This window comes from Bidens hawaiensis, unplaced genomic scaffold, assembly GCF_021521415.1.
Source record: "Bidens hawaiensis isolate Kalapana, Puna unplaced genomic scaffold, B.hawaiensis_p1.1 tig00040610_1, whole genome shotgun sequence".
Taxonomy (NCBI): domain Eukaryota; kingdom Viridiplantae; phylum Streptophyta; class Magnoliopsida; order Asterales; family Asteraceae; genus Bidens; species Bidens hawaiensis.
In genome coordinates, this window is record NW_027497173.1 from 49,967 (window position 1) to 68,170 (window position 18,204).

At 40.5% G+C, this 18,204-nt stretch overlaps 1 pseudogene across 1 annotated transcript; it reads right to left on the bottom strand.

The window, feature by feature from the left end:
* Positions 1-10,598: 10,598 nt before the first annotated feature.
* On the bottom strand, positions 10,599-13,279 carry LOC143592217 (organic cation/carnitine transporter 4-like; annotated as a pseudogene). The gene is made up of 2 exons (XR_013145877.1): positions 12,664-13,279; positions 10,599-11,770 (listed from the first exon to the last, which is right to left on the bottom strand). The product of XR_013145877.1 is annotated as an organic cation/carnitine transporter 4-like (transcript).
* Between the last annotated feature and the right edge of the window lie 4,925 nt (positions 13,280-18,204).

The following is an 18,204-nucleotide window of genomic DNA, read 5'->3' on the forward strand; positions in this document are numbered from 1 at the left end:
TCTATGGATTACGCGTTAAACGGAGATGATTATTGGCGGAATTAGAGTGAACAGTGGTTGTGACAGGGCAACTTCGCCTGCAGCTAAGCCCGTTGTACAAGTTCGCCAAGCCAAGTTCGCCAAGCCAAGTTCGCTAAGCCATGTTTCGCCGAGCAAGTTCGCCAAGATATAACTTCGCCTGGTGATAAGTTCGTTCAATGCTAACTTCGCCTGAGCTAAGTTCGCTGGACGTCAAGTTCGTTAATGTTAAATCCGCTTAATATTAAGTTCGCAAAAAGTTAAGTTCGCTGAGAAATAAATTAAAATCCTAGTGAAAAATGTGTTAAGACAGTTAATGTAAATAAAATTTTTTCAAGCTGACCCCAGCCAGGGGCTCTGCCCCTTGGACCCTGCTAGGGGCTGTCGCCCCTAGAACCCCGCTGCCAGGGGCGCTGCCCCCGGACCCTTGTTCGTAGTGGGATTACAATAGACTAGAAACACGATATGGGTAGTGATAGTTAATTAATAAATGTAATTGTTATACAGTTAGTCGTGCACAGCTCAGGGATAACGATTAACGGTGAACGCAACAGGATCCAGGTGAGTTCTAGCCACATTTACGTGTTATGTTTTCGGGGTTGTGTGCATACTCAATATTTTTGTTAATACGCTTATCCTAAGAGATAAGTGTATGCCTTATGTGAATGATGTGAAATGTATGAATGATTGCTTGATGGTACGTGAACGATCTTCGGATATTGCACGTACTGTCAGGTTGTAATGCTATATATAAGGTAAGTATGATATGTATGCTTATGTGCATGAACGTGATAAAGTTAATAAAAGAATGAAAGGTATGGTTGTATGGTTGTATGGTTACGAAAAGGGTACCGAGCCCTAATAATACTCGAGGTATGATGTATGGTCGTATGGTAAAGAAGAGGGAATCGAACCCTACTAATATTCGAGAACTAGGGAACCGAAGCCTACTAATAGTCGAGGAAAGAGGGTACCGAGCCCTAATAATACTCGAGGAAGGAGGGTACCGAGCCCTAATAATACTCGAGGAAGGAGGGTACCGAGCCCTAATAATACTCGAGGAATGTAGGGCGTAATGTTCTTTATAATGTAAGATATGAAAGTAAGTTAGTATAAAAGAAAGTATGAAAGAAAGAATATAAGTTTGTGTGTATTGTATAATGTATGATTAACTAGAACTCACTCAGCGTAGCTGACTTTTAGTATGCACGCAGGTGAGTAGGATGAGGCAGCTCGCTTGAGGAGACACGTGGCACTGAATAAGAGGCTGGCATCGGAAGACTCAAGACGTTTAAGTTTAATGTTTTGTTTATTTTGAAAGACAATATGTTGTTTTAAGACAAGATGTGTTTTGTTATGAAATGTTTTATGAAAGCTTTTATATTCCGCGAATGTTTTAATTAACTCTGATATTTAGAACTGCGTTTATGAGTAAATCCAACACCAAAGTAGGGCTACCGGTAACTGGGCCTTACATTAATTATTTTTAAAATACTTATATACACATAATTAAAATAGTCGTTTTCACTTTTGAGGAAGGACTTAGACCCGTACAAGAAGATGCTTAAATATTTATTCGACTAGTGAAGAAACACTAAGTGACCCCGGCAGATTACGGATAATCTTAGGGTCAAGTAGATGTTTCCCACGAGGGTTAGGTCCGACAAAGATGGTTATTCTTCTGATGACCTGCAAAACAGACTCCGTGAGCTCGTCACTGAGAAGGGGGGGTACCTCCTTGTGACCACCCTCCGGCGTGAGAATCAGACTAGATTGCTCTGAATATAAATGTATATTAAGAGAAATAGCTAAAGCAGATAAGATATGTGATGGTATAAGATAGTATATGATAAGATGTGATATCCATACCGTTCCAAGGTGTTGAAGTATTTATAGCCGAAGGTAGGTTTCCAAGCAGGTACAGCCAGCTGTATAATATTCTTTTTCTACCAACTGTGGGCTACGCACGTGCCATGCTGGTGGTTGGTGGGTAGGCAGCGGCTGATAGTGACATGGCCGGCTGTGTACTATTCCTTTTCCACCAACTGCAGGCTATGTACGTGCCACGACAAGGGTTGGTGAGTAGGCAGCGGCTGATAGTGACATTAAGTACTAGAGCGTGCTGCTCGTCGTACTGTTGTCAGTGAGCTGTCACCCTGTGATTGGTTCATGGGCTGCTTTGGTCAGATCTTGTCTACTTTGTCCATACCTTGGCAGGTATAGTACAAAAGATCCTCCAGAAGCGTACGGACTGGCTCATTTGGGCGGGAGTATTCCCGCCTTGCTCATTCCTTCTTCAGGTGACATTACTGAATTATTGAGAGTTAGTGCCTTGTGCGTGTAGCCTTACTATTAGTGCGGGTAGCCTCCGCTGATGGCTTGTATCTGCAGCTGCGGGAACAGGCGGGGTACTTCACCATTGGGAGGCTTTTCCTGAGGGAACAGCTGGCGTATGCGCGTAAGGTCTTCATCTCTCTGAGCATGGTGGGTCCTGCGGAACCAGTTGGTCTTTGCGCAGACGTCCCTCTTCAAGGTGAGTCTTGCGGGTCCAACTGGGCTCTGCTGGGACCTACCTCTTCAAGTCCCCCAGTCCAATGTTCTTCTCATGAATTGTTAATAAGTGAGGTGAACTTTTGGACTTAAGCAAGGGGTTTTGAAAAGGGTTTTTAGTTTTAAGGTTGTCCGTGGGGATTCTTCCCGCGGTTTCCCTAATGTCACGTGCAGAAATTCCCGACTTTTCTGCTTGATATTTGGGTATGATGCGGGTAGGTGTGTAACTTCCTCGTAAGTCAGGAGCGTTGAGTTTCACTTGTGTAGATTCTCCACGAGGTTTTGGTAGTTTGACATAGTGATCAATTATGTTAAACAACCAATTCCATCTTGGAGCTTCAAACAATCTAGTTCTCAACGTTCCTGCTATGCGGGGATGTTATTTCCCTTTCCACAAGCATGGCCCAGAAGATCCTTCTTGGTTTTAATTCCCTGCAAGTACTAAGTATGTGAAGGGTTTCGCCTGGACACTGTACCCGCACTCGTCTTATAGTTACTTGACTTCCAAGGTATTCTTGGATTCAATTCCCTGCAGGTGCTAAGTATGTGAAAGGTTTTGCCTTGACACTGTACCCGCACTTGTCTTACGGTTTCTTGGTTACCAAGGTATTATTGGCTTCAATTCCCTGCAAGTGCTAAGTATGTGAAGGGTTTCGCCTTGACACTGTACCCGCACTTGTCTTACGGTTTCTTGGTTACCAAGGTAAGGGGGTATATTCCCTCTTATTTTTGAATCTTTGAATCTTTTTGAATCTTTTTGATTTGCTTTATAAATGTTATGACTTGCTCATGCATATTATAGTTTAATTTGGCACTTGTTTTGCCTCATAAACAATATATGATTCGCTCATGCATACTTTAGTTTAACTTAGCAATTTTCCAAGTGTTTTGAATAAGTTAAACCTTTCGACGCGCGGTTGTCAATAGGTTAATGTTCAGTTTCCTCTATCATGATTGTGCGGGTAGGACCGTCACTTTCATTTAGTGGGATGACCAAACTTCACCTATAACTGACCTGCGTGAAGGTTTTCCTCATGTTTTCCTTAGAAATTTTTGCCGTTTCTTGTGTTTATGCGGGTTTTGCCGCCGTCCACACGCAACGACTTACTTCCCCACTTATTTATGCGGTGAATACCGGCATATCAGTGTTTTGAATAAGTATAAAGGTAAGACTATCAACACAATGTGATAAAGGAGAATCATTTCCATTAGAAGTGGCTCTAGGCCTTTTCTTTATAAGTTTGGAATTGATCTACATGTAACATTTGCATAATTGAGCTCCCTTCCATGTTCTTGGGATGGGGGTGCTATCGAGCCTTTCGAGCCGGTATGCGCCCTTTCCCAAAACTTCTTTGATAATGTATGGCCCTTCCCAGACCGGGGCCAGCTTTCCTGGGCGTTCTTGGTTCGAAGTCTCGTTGTTACGCAGTATGTAGTCTCCGACATTGAAGTTGCAGAGTTTTACCCGCGTGTTGTAGTACTTTTGCATTTGTCGCTTGTAGTTCTCTTCACGCGTTGCGGCTAAGTCTCTGCGTTCCTCGGTTAGCATAAGGTCTAACCGTCTTTCCGCATCATTGTCTTCTGGCTGAATCAAGACCCTTGGTGAGGGTAAACCAATTTCGACCGGGACCATGGCTTCAGTGCCATAAGTGAGGCTGAACGGGGTTTCTCCCGTACTGGCCTTTTTCAGCGTTCTGTTTGCCCAAAGGACGTGTGGAACTTCGTCCACCCAGCCGGATCTGTGTTCCAAGAGTCTTTTCTTTATGCCGTCGACGATGCTCTTATTTGCTCTTTCCACCTCACCATTACCCTGCGGGTGCGCCACTGAGGTAAAGGTGTGGGTGATTTGAAGTTCTTCCAGCCACTTTTGTAGCTTCTTGTCAGCAAAGTTGGTGCCGTTATCGCTCACCAGATTCTGGGGAAGTCCAAAACGACAAATAATAAATTCCCAAATAAATTTTTTGATATGTTTTGCGGTTGTTTGGGCAAAGGGTTTTGCTTCTATCCACTTGGTGAAGTAGTCGATGGCTACCACTAGAAACTGAACGTTCCCTGCTGCTGTGGGAAATGGGCCTGTCACATCGATGGCCCACTTCTGAAATGGCCATGAAGAGGTGACTGGAACAAGTTCATTCTTTGGGCGATGCGTGTTGGGTGCGTAGAGTTGGCAAGACCTACACTTTCTGATGTATGCCAGTGCATCCGTATGCATCCCCGGCCAAAAGTATCCCGCGTTATTTAGCTTAGCTACGACAGCGCGTGGACCTGCGTGTACTCCACAGATGCCCTCGTGCACTTCCCTTAGGAGGTAGCCAGCATCTTGGTTGTCCACGCATCTTAGGAGTGGGCCAAGAAAATTACGCCTGTAAAGGATGTCATCGATGAGTTGATAGTTCAGTGCTTTACAGCGTATTTTTCTTGCCTGTGTGTTTGACTCTGGTAGTATACCCGTCGCAAGGTAATTTATTATTGGTGTCATCCACGTTTCTGTGCCGGTTTGGATGACACAGATTTCCTTGTGCGGGACTGATGGTGCTCCAAGGAGTTCAATGCGGATGTCCTTTCCCAAGTGGGTGAAGGCTAATGATGCAAGCTTGCTTAACGCATCCGCAGATTTGTTTTCGCTACGCTTGACGTGTATGACCTTACAATCGTTAAAGTCGCGCATAAGGGTTTTTGCTTGTGCGAGGTACAGGGCCATTGTGTCGTTCACCGCCGTGTACGTCCCGTTTATTTGGTTGGCTACTAACATGGAATCCACGTGGGCTTCCAAGTTTTTTACTCCCATCTTACGCGCAATTCTCAGCCCGGCCAAGAATGCTTTATACTCCGCTTCGTTATTTGTACTTGGAAAATCCAGTCGAATAACGTAAGTGTATTCTTGGCCTGCTGGGTTGGTTAGTTTCAACCCTGCACTTGAGCCCTCGTTGCTGGCTGCTCCATCAGTGTAGAGTCGCCAGACATCATCGATGTCCTGTGCTGGAGAGGGTTGAGCCTCTTCCTGGCACTCTTTCTCCCGCGAAGCGGGGACTTCTGCAATAAAGTCGTCCAAGACCTGGCCTTTTATGGCTGGCCTCGGCTTGTACTTTATCGCGTATTCTCCCAATTCTATTGCCCATTTGGCTAGGCGTCCTGACAATTCGGGTTTGCCTAGAACGTTTGCGAGTTTGAAGTTGGTGAGAATGGTGATTGGGTGACCTTGGAAATATCGTCTTAGCCTGCGTGAAGCCTGTACAAGTGCTAAGACTAATTTTTCCAGGGTAGAGTACCGGGTTTCTACATCTGTTAGGACAAGGCTAACATAGTAGATTGGCATCTAGATGCCTTTTCGCTCTAGTAGCAGGACGGCCCCGGTTGCTCTATCTGTGGCGGAAAGGTATAGGATTAATTCCTCCCCCGCTTCTGGTGCTGTGAGCGTTGGGAGTTCGATCAAGCGTGACCGAATTTCCTGAAAAGCTGCTTCCGCTTCTGGTGTCCAGCGGAAGTGCGTTTTCTTTAAACAGTTTCTCAATGTGGACACGAATGGGAACGACCTATCCGCATGGTTTGCCAAAAAGCGGTTAAGTGCGACTAGGCGTCCATTCAGTGTCTGAGCTTGCTTGATGGTAGTAGGTGATTCCATTTTGATAATGGCTTCGACCTTTTCAGGGTTTGCTCTGAAGCCATCTTTAGTAACAATGACTCCTAAGAACTTCCCTTCTTCCATCCCAAAGGAACACTTGCTCGGGTTGAGCTTCATGTTTATCTTTCTGAGCGTGTTGAAAGTTTCTTCGATGTCTTTCAACATCGTTTCTGGGTCAGTGCTTTTGATGACCAAGTCATCCATGTAGACTTCCAAGTTCCTCCCAATTTGGGCATGAAACTCTTTGTCCATCAGGCGTTGGTATGTGGACCCGGCATTCTTAAGTCCGAATGGCATCATTTGATAACAAAATGTGCCATCGGGCGTCCGAAATGCGGTTTTGTCCTGATCTTCAACGGCCATGTGGATTTGATGGTACCCCTTATACGCATCAAGGAAGCATTTAAGGCGAAACGGTGCTAACGAATCTACCTTAAGATCAATTTCGGGTAACGGGTAACAATCTTTGGGGCATGCTTTGTTTAAGTCTTTGAAATCTATGCACATGCGCCATTGTTTGTTAGACTTCTGTACCATGACGGGATTTGCAACCCATGTTTGATATCTGCTAACGCGTACGATGCCCACGTCAAGGAGTTCCTTGACTTGGGTTCTACACGCGTTAGCTTGTTCCGCCCCCATACTCTGCACTTTTGTATGACTGGCGTAAAAGTCGGGTCACACTTGAGCTTATGCTTTGCCTTACTTCGAGGTACATCAGTCATGTCAGCTGGTGTCCAGGCGAAGATGTCAGCGTTTTTCTATAGTAAGCGTTTGAGTAAGGTGCGCGTAGGATCAGTGACTGTTGGGCCAATGGTAACAGCCTGGTCAGGGTATTTGCCATTGAAGGCCCATTCTTCTAGTTCGGTGATGGTTGGTTTAGCCATCTTTGGTTTGGGTTTTGATGAGACAGATGCGATGTATACCTGGGGAATACCGGTGATCATCGCTACACCCTCAGCTGTTGGCCATCCCATCATGCCGTGGACTGAAGATACCACGGCATTGAATCTTGCCATCCCATCTCTCCCGAAGAGAATGTCGTATGTGTGGTGTGGCTTCCTTATTACGACAAAGTCCACGTCTTCTGTGCGGGAGTGTTTCCCGTCTGTGAGAATGACGGGGAAAGATAGGATACCCAGGGGGTGTTTGTGCTGCCATCGAACCCTTCCATCGAGGCGTAGACCGTTTCCAGGCGTTCCTTGTCTTCGTCGTCTAGCTTGTCGAAGAACTGCCTGTACATAACCGTTGACAAGGCGCCGTTGTCAGCAAGAGTGCGGGAAGTGATGTAGTGCCCCAGCTGGCTTTTGATGACGATAGGGCCTTCTTTGCTGGGTCCTCCTGGCACTCGCGGGAAGCGCACCTCAGCTTCCTTCCACTCGCATGGTTCCGTCGTTCGTCTTTTTCTTCCTCTGACGTTACTATGAACCATGTGGATGCTGATGTCAACGGGCTTTCGTCCGTTGCTTTTGTATCGGTTATCATTCTTCCCTCCATTCTTGATTGATGCCACAAGGTGTGTAAGTTTTCCATCCTTGACGAATGTTTCAACAATATCCCTCAAGGATATACACTCCTCAGTGGTGTGACCCTTTGTCCCGTGGAAGTCACAGGATTTGCTCTGATCCGCGTTATGTCGCTGCCGGACCATTGGAGCTTTTGGCCATGGGAGTTTTTCGGTGGCAAATATCTCCGTGACGCTTTTGGTGAGTGGCGTCCACCAGGGGTTTCGGCTTGATGGGTGCGTGTTATCCCTTCCGCCTACTGCGAGCTGGATGAGGTGTCAAAGTTTACCCTTGACTGCCAAATACCTAGCTTCCTCTTTTTGTTTTGCCGGGCGGTCCGGACGTTGTTTTCTCTAGTCCTCTGCGTGTAGAGGTTTGTACTCTGGGGAAGATCCCTACCCAGTTGCTTCTCCGTTTCGGCAAAGCACTTGGCCGCCGTCATGATGGCATCCCATGTGGATGGCATGCCATCTTTACCCGTCAACGTGCGGATAGGCTCTGAGTATTCGGCGCCCTGGATGAAAGCGGCGCGAACAAGATCTTCGCTTATGGTGCCCAGACTCAGCTTTTTCGAGTTGAAGCGAGTGATGAAGTCTAGTAAAGATTCATCCTCTTCTCTAACGCAGTTGAGGATCGTTCACTGCTCTTCAGTATATTTCCTCTGTTGGCTGAAGTGCTGGCTGAACTTGTGTTGGAAGTCCGCCCAATCATAGATGTAGTGGACCGGTAAACGATCAAACCACGCCCTGGCCGCTCCAACCAGCGTCATCTGGAACATATAACACCACGTGGGTTCCGTCCAGTTGCTGACGGTTGCCCCCGCTATGAATCTGTTCAAGTGATCATCTGGGTCGGATATACCATCATAAGTGCCGATGTTGGACATCTGTTTGGCACTCTTAGGGGAGATTGCTTCCGCAATGTCCCTTGCAAACTTGGACGTTCCCGCATTTGCAACAGTTGGTCTAAAGGTTTTGGAGAAGTCACGTGGGTTTCCCCCCGCGATCCTTTGTTTGAAGATTTCTCCAAAATTCCTTCTTGGTTGGAAGTCCGTTTCCTTGCGCTTCCCTTTCGCCCTATGGCGAGGGTTTGCGTCACTGTCGGACTCCTCCCAATCATCATTCAAGTACTCGCACTCATGGCTTATGTTGAGCTGTTGTCGAGTGTTTCCGAACTCGTCATTAGCCTGTTGGAGTGAACGTAAACGTTCATCCAACTCAGCTTGGAACTCTTTCAGACCTGCTTCCGCCCACGCTTTAACTTGATCAAGTGTTTGGCGGGGGAGCCTCGTCTGTTGTCTCTCCAACTGGGTATCGGTGAATCCCAGTGAAGGATTGTTTACTGCACTTGCCCCGGCTTGGGTAACCGGGGTAGTGTTCGTAAAAATTGTGTACTCGCCGGTGTTCCCCCCAGTAGCTGGGGATGTGCTACCGGGGTTTCTTGGTCACTCGCTGGCTTTGGCACCGGAGTAACCTTAACCATCTTTCCAGAGGTTTTGGAAAAAACTGAAAAAGAATTAGTTATAGCTTTTATGCACGGATGGCGCCAATGAAGAAACACTAAGTGACCCCGGCAGATTACGGATAATCTTAGGGTCAAGTAGATGTTTCCCACGAGGGTTAGGTCCGGAAAAGATGGTTATTCTTCTGATGACCTGCAAAACAGACACCGTGAGCTCGTCACTGAGAAGGGGGGGTACCTCCTTGTGACCACCCTCCGGCGTGAGAATCAGACTAGATTGCTCTGAATATAAATGTATATTAAGAGAAATAGCTAGAGCAGATAAGATATGTGATGGTATAAGATAGTATATGATAAGATGTGATATCCATACCGTTCCAAGGTGTTGGAGTATTTATAGCCGAAGGTAGGTTTCCAAGCAGGTACAGCCAGCTGTATAATATTCCTTTTCTACCAACTGTGGGCTACGCACGTGCCATGCTGGTGGTTGGTGGGTAGGCAGCGGCTGATAGTGACATGGCCGGCTGTGTACTATTCCTTTTCCACCAACTGCAGGCTATGTACGTGCCACGACAAGGGTTGGTGAGTAGGCAGCGGCTGATAGTGATATTAAGTACTAGAGCGTGCTGCTCGTCGTACTGTTGTCAGTGAGCTGTCACCCTGTGATTGGTTCATGGGCTGCTTTGGTCAGATCTTGTCTATTTTGTCCATACATTGGCAGGTATAGTACAAAAGATCCTCCAGAAGCGTACGGACTGGCTCATTTGGGCGGGAGTATTCCCGCCTTGCTCATTCCTTCTTCAGGTGACATTACTGAATTATTGAGAGTTAGTGCCTTGTGCGTGTAGCCTTACTATTAGTGCGGGTAGCCTCCGCTGATGGCTTGTATCCGCAGCTGCGGGAACATGCGGGGTACTTCACCATTGGGAGGCTTTTTCCTGCTGGAACAGCTGGCGTATGCGCGTAAGGTCTTCATCTCTCTGAGCATGGTGGGTCCTGCGGAACCAGTTGGTCTTTGCGCAGACGTCCCTCTTCAAGGTGAGTCTTGCGGGTATAACTGGGCTCTGCTAGGACCTACCTCTTCAACTAGAATGAAGAAAACAGAGAAGGAAGTTGTGTGAAGTCAATGGTAATAAATAGCTTAAGTGCAAACATTTAGAAGATTTTTTGGGTTAACATATAAAAGATTGAAGAGCTAAAGTTGATACATGTTGATCTCAATTGTACTAGTGTTGCGTTTCATAGTAGTGACAATGACGATAAATAAAATATCAACAAGTTAAAATATGAAAAGGTTATACACGAAAAATCAAAGCTTGTAGTAATCAAGATCACAATATATATAACTTTTACTTCTTTATCCATGAAATAGAACACTCAATTTTCATTCTACAACTTTCTGTATATAATCAATCAATAGTTGTATTTCATTTCAATGTTGTTTATGCAAGCATTGTCAACTTGTTTGTTTCATCCTCCACTCCATACATTGTGTCATATAATGGTTGGTTTAATGTTTCTGGCAAGAAAAATATAAGAATACCACCCACAATTCCACATGCCCCAAACACCATAAACGAAATACTAGCATCCATAACTACCACGAAAGGTATTAGAATGGCTCCTATTTGTCCCACTTGCCTTGCAGATCCAAGCGCCACGGTTCTCACTACTGTCGGAAACAACTCCATCGTGTATACAAATAACAAGTTAAAACTCCCGGACATTCCAAATATTCCCAACACTCCACACATTGTTCTCATTATCTTCCAATTTCCTTGGCTTCCCATAAAGCTGCCTATAAGGCAAAATATCCCACTGAACCACTGTGTTCCAACTCCTAATGGCTTCCTTCCAAACTTATTTATTAATATTCCGGTCAGAAGATATGCTGGCATCTCTGAAGCGGAGTTAAGCAGCACACTAATGTAGGTATTGGTTTCTAGGTTTGTGGCATTTAAATTTAGTCCGTAGTACACGCTCGCACTTACAAAGTAGATTCCCATAAGAAGAAGTAAACGATTTCTTGTTAATGGTGACTTGATCACGTCTATTACTGAACTAGTGACAACTTCTTTGGTTCCTTCATTTTCTATACTCTTGTGATCACAACTCTTGGCTTCCTTGTCTAGGACAAGGTACACATTTTCAGGAAGATTTTTTCTATTGGTTTTAGCAATCTTGTGCATGATCTTCATGGCTTCATAGGGTTTTCCTCGAACGAGGTACCAACGAGGGGATTCGGAGATGAAAGGGAGCACGAAAACAAGAAAGATGATGGAGGGTATGGAAGAAGCAATATACAAAAAACGCCATGATTGAAACATATAAGCTATTCCAGAGAGAAGAGCTATCCCAGTTGAATAAAAATAGAAGGTGGACATGCCGGCCAAGCCACGCTTGGTGGGACCTATGGGTTCAACGGCAAGGACAAAGGCGCAAACACCAAACCCACCGGAGCAGAAGCCAGTGAGTAGACTGGGGATAGCATATATCCAATAGTTAGGAGAGATGGATGTCAATAAAGAAAAACTGATGCTCATGATGCATACAAGTGTGAGTGATCTTTTTCTTCCCAATTTGGTATCAGAGAGGTAACCAAATATGCCGCTACCTACAAAATAAGAATACACATTTAAATCAATAAGCGTATGTTTAAGAGCATGTTGAATAAGATATTAGATAAATATAATAGTTTAAGGTAATAAAAACTCAACCCTGGTTAGGGATGACAATATGACAATATTGGTAACCTCGCTCTCATACCAAATATACACCTAGTGACAAACTAATGATGTTCCTACTTGAATGCAAGTGAAGCTCCAAACTATTAAGCCCTGATTACAAGTTTTGAATTAAAATAACTCAACTGAGATATCAAGTTGAAACTCAGTGTATAAAAGTTTTGAAGTAAGTTATAATCATGAAACAATAACTAAGTATTGAGTTGAAATATCAAAATAATATATTAAATCATAAATTGAAGATAAGTTACGAAGCTAATTACCTGTTGAAAACTAAATTGAAATAATTAATTAAGAAGAATAATAATAAAGTAAATTTACCAAAGCATGTGAAATGCGCTATATATCTATAAATAGTAGTTATGAATCTTTGTTATTAAAAATTAAAGTGAACGGTTTAATTAAGTAGAATAATTTAATCAACTTGCCGAACCATGTATTTGCCAACAAATGAGTAATATTTTATGCTTTAAAAAAAACTAAAACCTCAACTCGATCGATCGATCCTCAACTCGAGTAATTGACGAGTCCAATATGAACTCAATCTTCTCCACCTCAATTCAACTTGTATAATATTTTATCTTAAATACAAAGTCAAGCTGGCTTGACTCGACTCAACTTGTATTATTAAGATTGAGCCAGAGTAAGTGTTGGCCAGTCTCCAGCTCTCTAAGTTTTAACTTTTAACATTACCATAAGTCTATAACTTTTGCATGCAACCACAAAATAACATAACTTAAAGATATAGATCGAGGGTTGTTACCTATCATGGCACCACAAAAGAACAAAGCTTGAACCAATCCAACCTTGTACTTTTGTCCACACACCAGTCCCCACTCAGCCACGGTAGACCACCCTTCGCTATCGTCCCATTGCCAGGAACCTGGCTGAAGCCCACAAACGCCCTTGTTCGAATCCCATACACATCCAGAACCAGGTTCACATGTCCAACAAGGTTCACGATCAGCAAAAATCGTAACCATTGTGTTTATGGAATCAAGTGCCCATGCCATACACGTGAGAACAAAATGCTAGAATTGCCAAAACCCAAACTCACCCCAATATGTAGTTAACATTTGGTCGACAGAGAGCAGCTCAAGTGGTACCTTCCCATGAACCGTCGTGGTGTGTGTTTCCACACGAGCGAGGAGAGGTGACTGGAGATCATCAGAATTGTTTTTATCGGATGACATTGTGAAGTTGGTGTAGAATGAGTTGGTGCAAAATACTCAATGCTATGTTAGTTATATAGGCGAAAGGACAGGTAAGGGGCCTATTTAAAAACAAAGAGAGAGAAATTTTGTTCACATCTTTAATAATGTAAATGAGAACAGGTTTTGTGTCCAGCCAGCACCCAATACCCTACTTTTGTAATTTAATATTTGTTCACATTTAACTTTGGTCCCAAATAACAATTCTACATTTTAATACTTACTGTTATAGTGAATTTTTACTTTTTTTCATAATATATATTTTTTACACAATGTTAACTTTTATATCAACTATTTATAAATGTATTAATAGACTTGAGGGCCCACAACATATAAACGGTTATATCAGGCATGAGAATGCATATAACAACGTATGGTTTGCATGAGAGTGAAGACCGAAGAAATGTTCCACATGGCACACATCCAATCGTCAATCCATTGTCATGCTTGGTTATAAATATAAGGAAAACTCCTCCTTGGGTATCATGCATCCTTTTCCCCAAGCCTTAATAACTCACAACTTTTATAACTTATCATATGAGTCTCATACCGAATGGTGGTTACAAAAAGCCTCCATTCCTAAGTAACGTGGCTAAAGGCCGGAGCTTCTGTTTTGCAGGTTTAGCCTATCCTTGTATGAACTGTTGGTTATTAGATAGGCGTTTCTTCAAAAATGCTTTTTCAAATCAAAAGGCAGATTTAAAAAGTGACATTATTAAACATGTTCACTGTTAGAAATTGAACTTGTGATTTACAAGCGTGTTGTGCGGTGAAATTGCAGTAAAACCGGGCATTGTGGTGGCTAATCAACGCAAATTTAGTTAGTATTTACGGCGTGCGTAACGGTACCGAAACTAAACCTAACAAAATGATACATCATATTAACATATTTAAATTAAAAAACCAATTAAAGAAAATTAAGTAATGTCACATGTATAGCATATTACAATAATAAATAAATTAATTAATTAACGTACTTATTCAGTGAGTAAAACCCGAATGTTTGTAAAAAAACCGAGCATTACGACAGTATCGATTACGTTAAACAACGGGTTGCTTAATCTCGTTAGCCTGCTCGAGCTCGATAAGTGAAACTCCGGCTCAGGCTATTATAATAAACAAGCTCGTTTTAGCCTTGAGTTTGGGTTCGAGCTCGATTATACCCGTCTTAATTCGAGCTTTTAACAAGTCGATCTTGATCTCGAATAAATATGTGTCTTAATATAGAACGAGAGGGATCTAAAAACTGGGGGTGGTAATCCTGTCAACCTGACAATCGGTAATCCCAAACATTATCTACATATTTATTCAAAAATCATGACTCTAACTCGAACACACTCAAAATTACAAAACCCGTTTAACCCAAAAACGCAAATACTATTATCAGTGTGGCCGGATAGGAAAAACATGAACCCTATTGTTTATTCACGTTTTTAGAAACTTTGCTGGAAAGAACAAAAATTGTATTCAAAAAGTGCAGACTTATATAAACAAATCAAGTGAAGATTTTATGATCAAATTCTAGAACTCTAAATTTTTATAGGCAATTGCAGTTTGTCAAGGACTAACATTGTAACAATCTAAAAGTAAATAAATTCATTTAGGTTGAATATACCGAGTTATGAGACGGATACTTACAACAAAAGTGTATAAAGGTCAAACTGAAAAGGATGTTCGCAAAGTCAACTTAATCGTAGATTCAAAGCTATATGGATACAATTATATTGCCGGTTAGAAAAGAAATTTGCAAATTTGTTTGGGATTGATTTTGAAAGATGATTATTGGCTTATTGGTGTTTTTAAAAAGTCTATAAGTTAAAACGTGTTTGGCGCTAATATAAATCTTTTTTATTTTGGCTTTTTGAAAGGGTTAAGAAGTAATTTTCCAAATTACCTAAATCCTGACAATTCAAAATGGTTTTTTAAAAACGCCAATAATTATTTTTCAAACTCAATCCCAAAATTGCTCTTATATGAAGTGCAGTTTGGAAATATTTGGATTTATGAGGATACGTGTTAGCATGTTCGTATGCACCAAAAATCTTTTTTTCAATCAATTGTTTTTGTGTACCAATTTCGCTTTTTATTCAAACAGCTTATGAGTTATGATAGAAATTTTACTCGGTGATTGTTACCACGCGCAGCAATGTGCGGGGTTAAAAAACTTGTTTTACATTAAAACGCATCTGGCAACTAGAATAGTTTGTATATTTAAATGCATAACCTCGTGGTTGAAAAGCTTTTTTAACATGATACACTCTTCATATGTCATCTATTTGATTAGGATGATAACTAGCAATATATGGTCTATCAAAGTGATCTGAAAGAAGATTATTTAAATCGATTGTATTTCGTATTGAAGGGCTTGAAGCCGAAGGAATATTTATACCAATATTATCATTTTCTTGCATATCATTCTCAATATTTGAACGTGAACCGGTATCTTTATTTTCTTGCATATCATCAACAATATTTGAACTTGTAGTTGGAATATTTGAACTTGTTGTTGGATTGATATCATCATTTTTCTTTTCTCTTTCATTTGAACATATTGCTAAAGCAATTGTGAAGCCTTTTTCTGTTTGATGTTTCTCGTTCACAAACAAAAGTAAAAAAAAAAAAAAAAGAGTTAATGGGTTTTATTTTCTTTGGCTTTAAACAAGTAGAGGTAACGTAATGTTTTTTCAACGGTAGCGAAATTTGTAAACCGACTAAAACTAAAATTTTTTGCACTGACGACGAAAAGTTGGCGGATGATGTGGAGGTTAATCCTAGTTGTGAACTAGGTTCGTCCCTGGCCGACCAAATTCCAAGATTACCGGAGTACACTACCAAAAAGATTTTATATAACTGACCTTATTGATTTTCCTCAAAAAACATTGAAGTTAAAAAGCAATAAATAGATGAAAGGTTTTCGCGTTGGCTAGTGACGGCACATGGAGGTTTAGGAAGCTGTAGTGTAAAATGGAGAAGACAGAGAGTATAACAGTTATAAATTAATATTTAGTGGCTTAGTGTGTTAAAATAAGGGCTTTTCTATACACGGATGGAGGTTTAGGAAACACCCCTATGTGCCACGGATAACTCTATCCGTGATATATAGGGATGTGTTTTCTAAAAACGACTTTTTTTAGTATTTAAGTTTTAATTTAATTTAATTTAATTTGATTATTGTTTTTACTTTGTTATTTTATTAAGAAAAGATTTTTTTTATTGATCTAAGTTATCAACAACCATCCCGATTTAAAAATTATAATGAAACAATGTAAATACATATATAAGTAATGTAATTATATCGTAATGTAATTTTGTAATTACATCGTAGTGTAACTAAAACATGATGCAATTACACTATACTATAATTACATTATGTTTTATATATAATTACACTACTTGATTTGCACATTAGCATGTTAATTTAATTTGTATTTGATCCAAACCCTATATATATATACACACACACACACACAACCATTACACCAAGTTTGTACAAATAATAACAAAATGTAGAAATCTATATAAAAGGCAGCGTTACCAGCGTATTAACAAACAATGATTAAATCTTAGGATTTACGTAACAATAAAAAAACACAATAAAAACGGGTTAGGCTAAACGTACCCCCTCCCTACTAACCATACCCCCCCCCCCCCCTTGAACTTTCATTTCCTCTTAACGTTTGTAATTGAGATGTTAGTCCCTCTTATTTTATTTTATAATTCTCTCAAAATATCAAATAAAAAACTATGAAGTTTTTATTTTTATTTGACAGTTTTTTTAATATATTTTTGTTATTGATTTTATTATTTTATTTCTTTAAGATCTTATTATAAGTTTGTTAATTTTTTTACATGTATTAAAAAGTTTTGTATGTTTTCTCTAGCTAGTTTTTCTTTTTTTGTATCGAATGTATTAAAAACTATTTGATTTTTTTTTTTAGGTTTGGATACATGAGATTACAGTTTTATGAGAAAAGAGCCAAATTTGTTTATCAAGCTATACATATGTAATTTAACCCTTTTAGTTATAAAAAAATAATATGATTTTTTATAAAAGGAATGTAAACTATTTCTTAATTTAAAAAAAAGAACACTCTCCAAAAAGATTAAAACAAGCATAGAAAAAACAAACATATTTTTAAAACAAGAAAAACAACGTTTTTTAGATAAGAAAAAAATAACGCTTTTCTAAGTAATAACAAATATGTTTTTTAAAGGTCTTTAAATATACATATAAATAGAAAAAAAATGTTAAATAAAAATAGAAAATAAATGCTTTTATAAAAATAATAATGACAATAAAAGATAATAAAATAACAAAAGAAACAACAAAAATGTCTAAATCGTATTAATGTAAAACTTGAAGGAGGGGTATGCTTAGTAAAAATATATAGGAGGGAAGTACGTTTAGCAGCACCCATAAAAACACCAAAAACCACCACGTTCAGACCACGAGCCGAGAACACTAGGCTTTAGACGCATGCTTGATAGCAGCGACGACAATGCCGATGACATTGTCAATTAAATCAATTTTTACATTTTTTCGTATTTGTACAAACTCGTTGTATTGGTTGTGTGTGTTTATTATATATATTGTTTACTTACATTGTTTTTAGAAATCACTCCCTAATATGCAACGGATCTATAGCATATAAGGAGTTGTTATAGTAGGACCCAATAATAAAAAAGAGTTTTCTAATATAAAAACCTACATTTTAATGGGCCGCGTTTAATACTTTTAAAAAACTCTCTGACACGTTTTTGAAAAAGTCTCTACCAAAACCTTAACAAAAGTCAACAAGTTTCTCGATGAGTCAATTTCACAACTGTGACCATAAGAGAGTCTGTTTAGTATGAGATACTTGAATGAGAAAGATTTTGAATGAATGAGGTAACCAAACATCACAATGAAGTGATAATGATCTATTTCATTTCATTGTGATGTTTGGTTACCTTGGAATGAATGATTTATTATTATTATTATTATTATTAACTAGTTTTAGAATTCCCACGTTGTGGCGAGATTGTTCAACCGAATAAAAGTAATCGTAAAAACGTTGAATCATGTGTATACGTTGTGAAGTGTTAACTCCAAT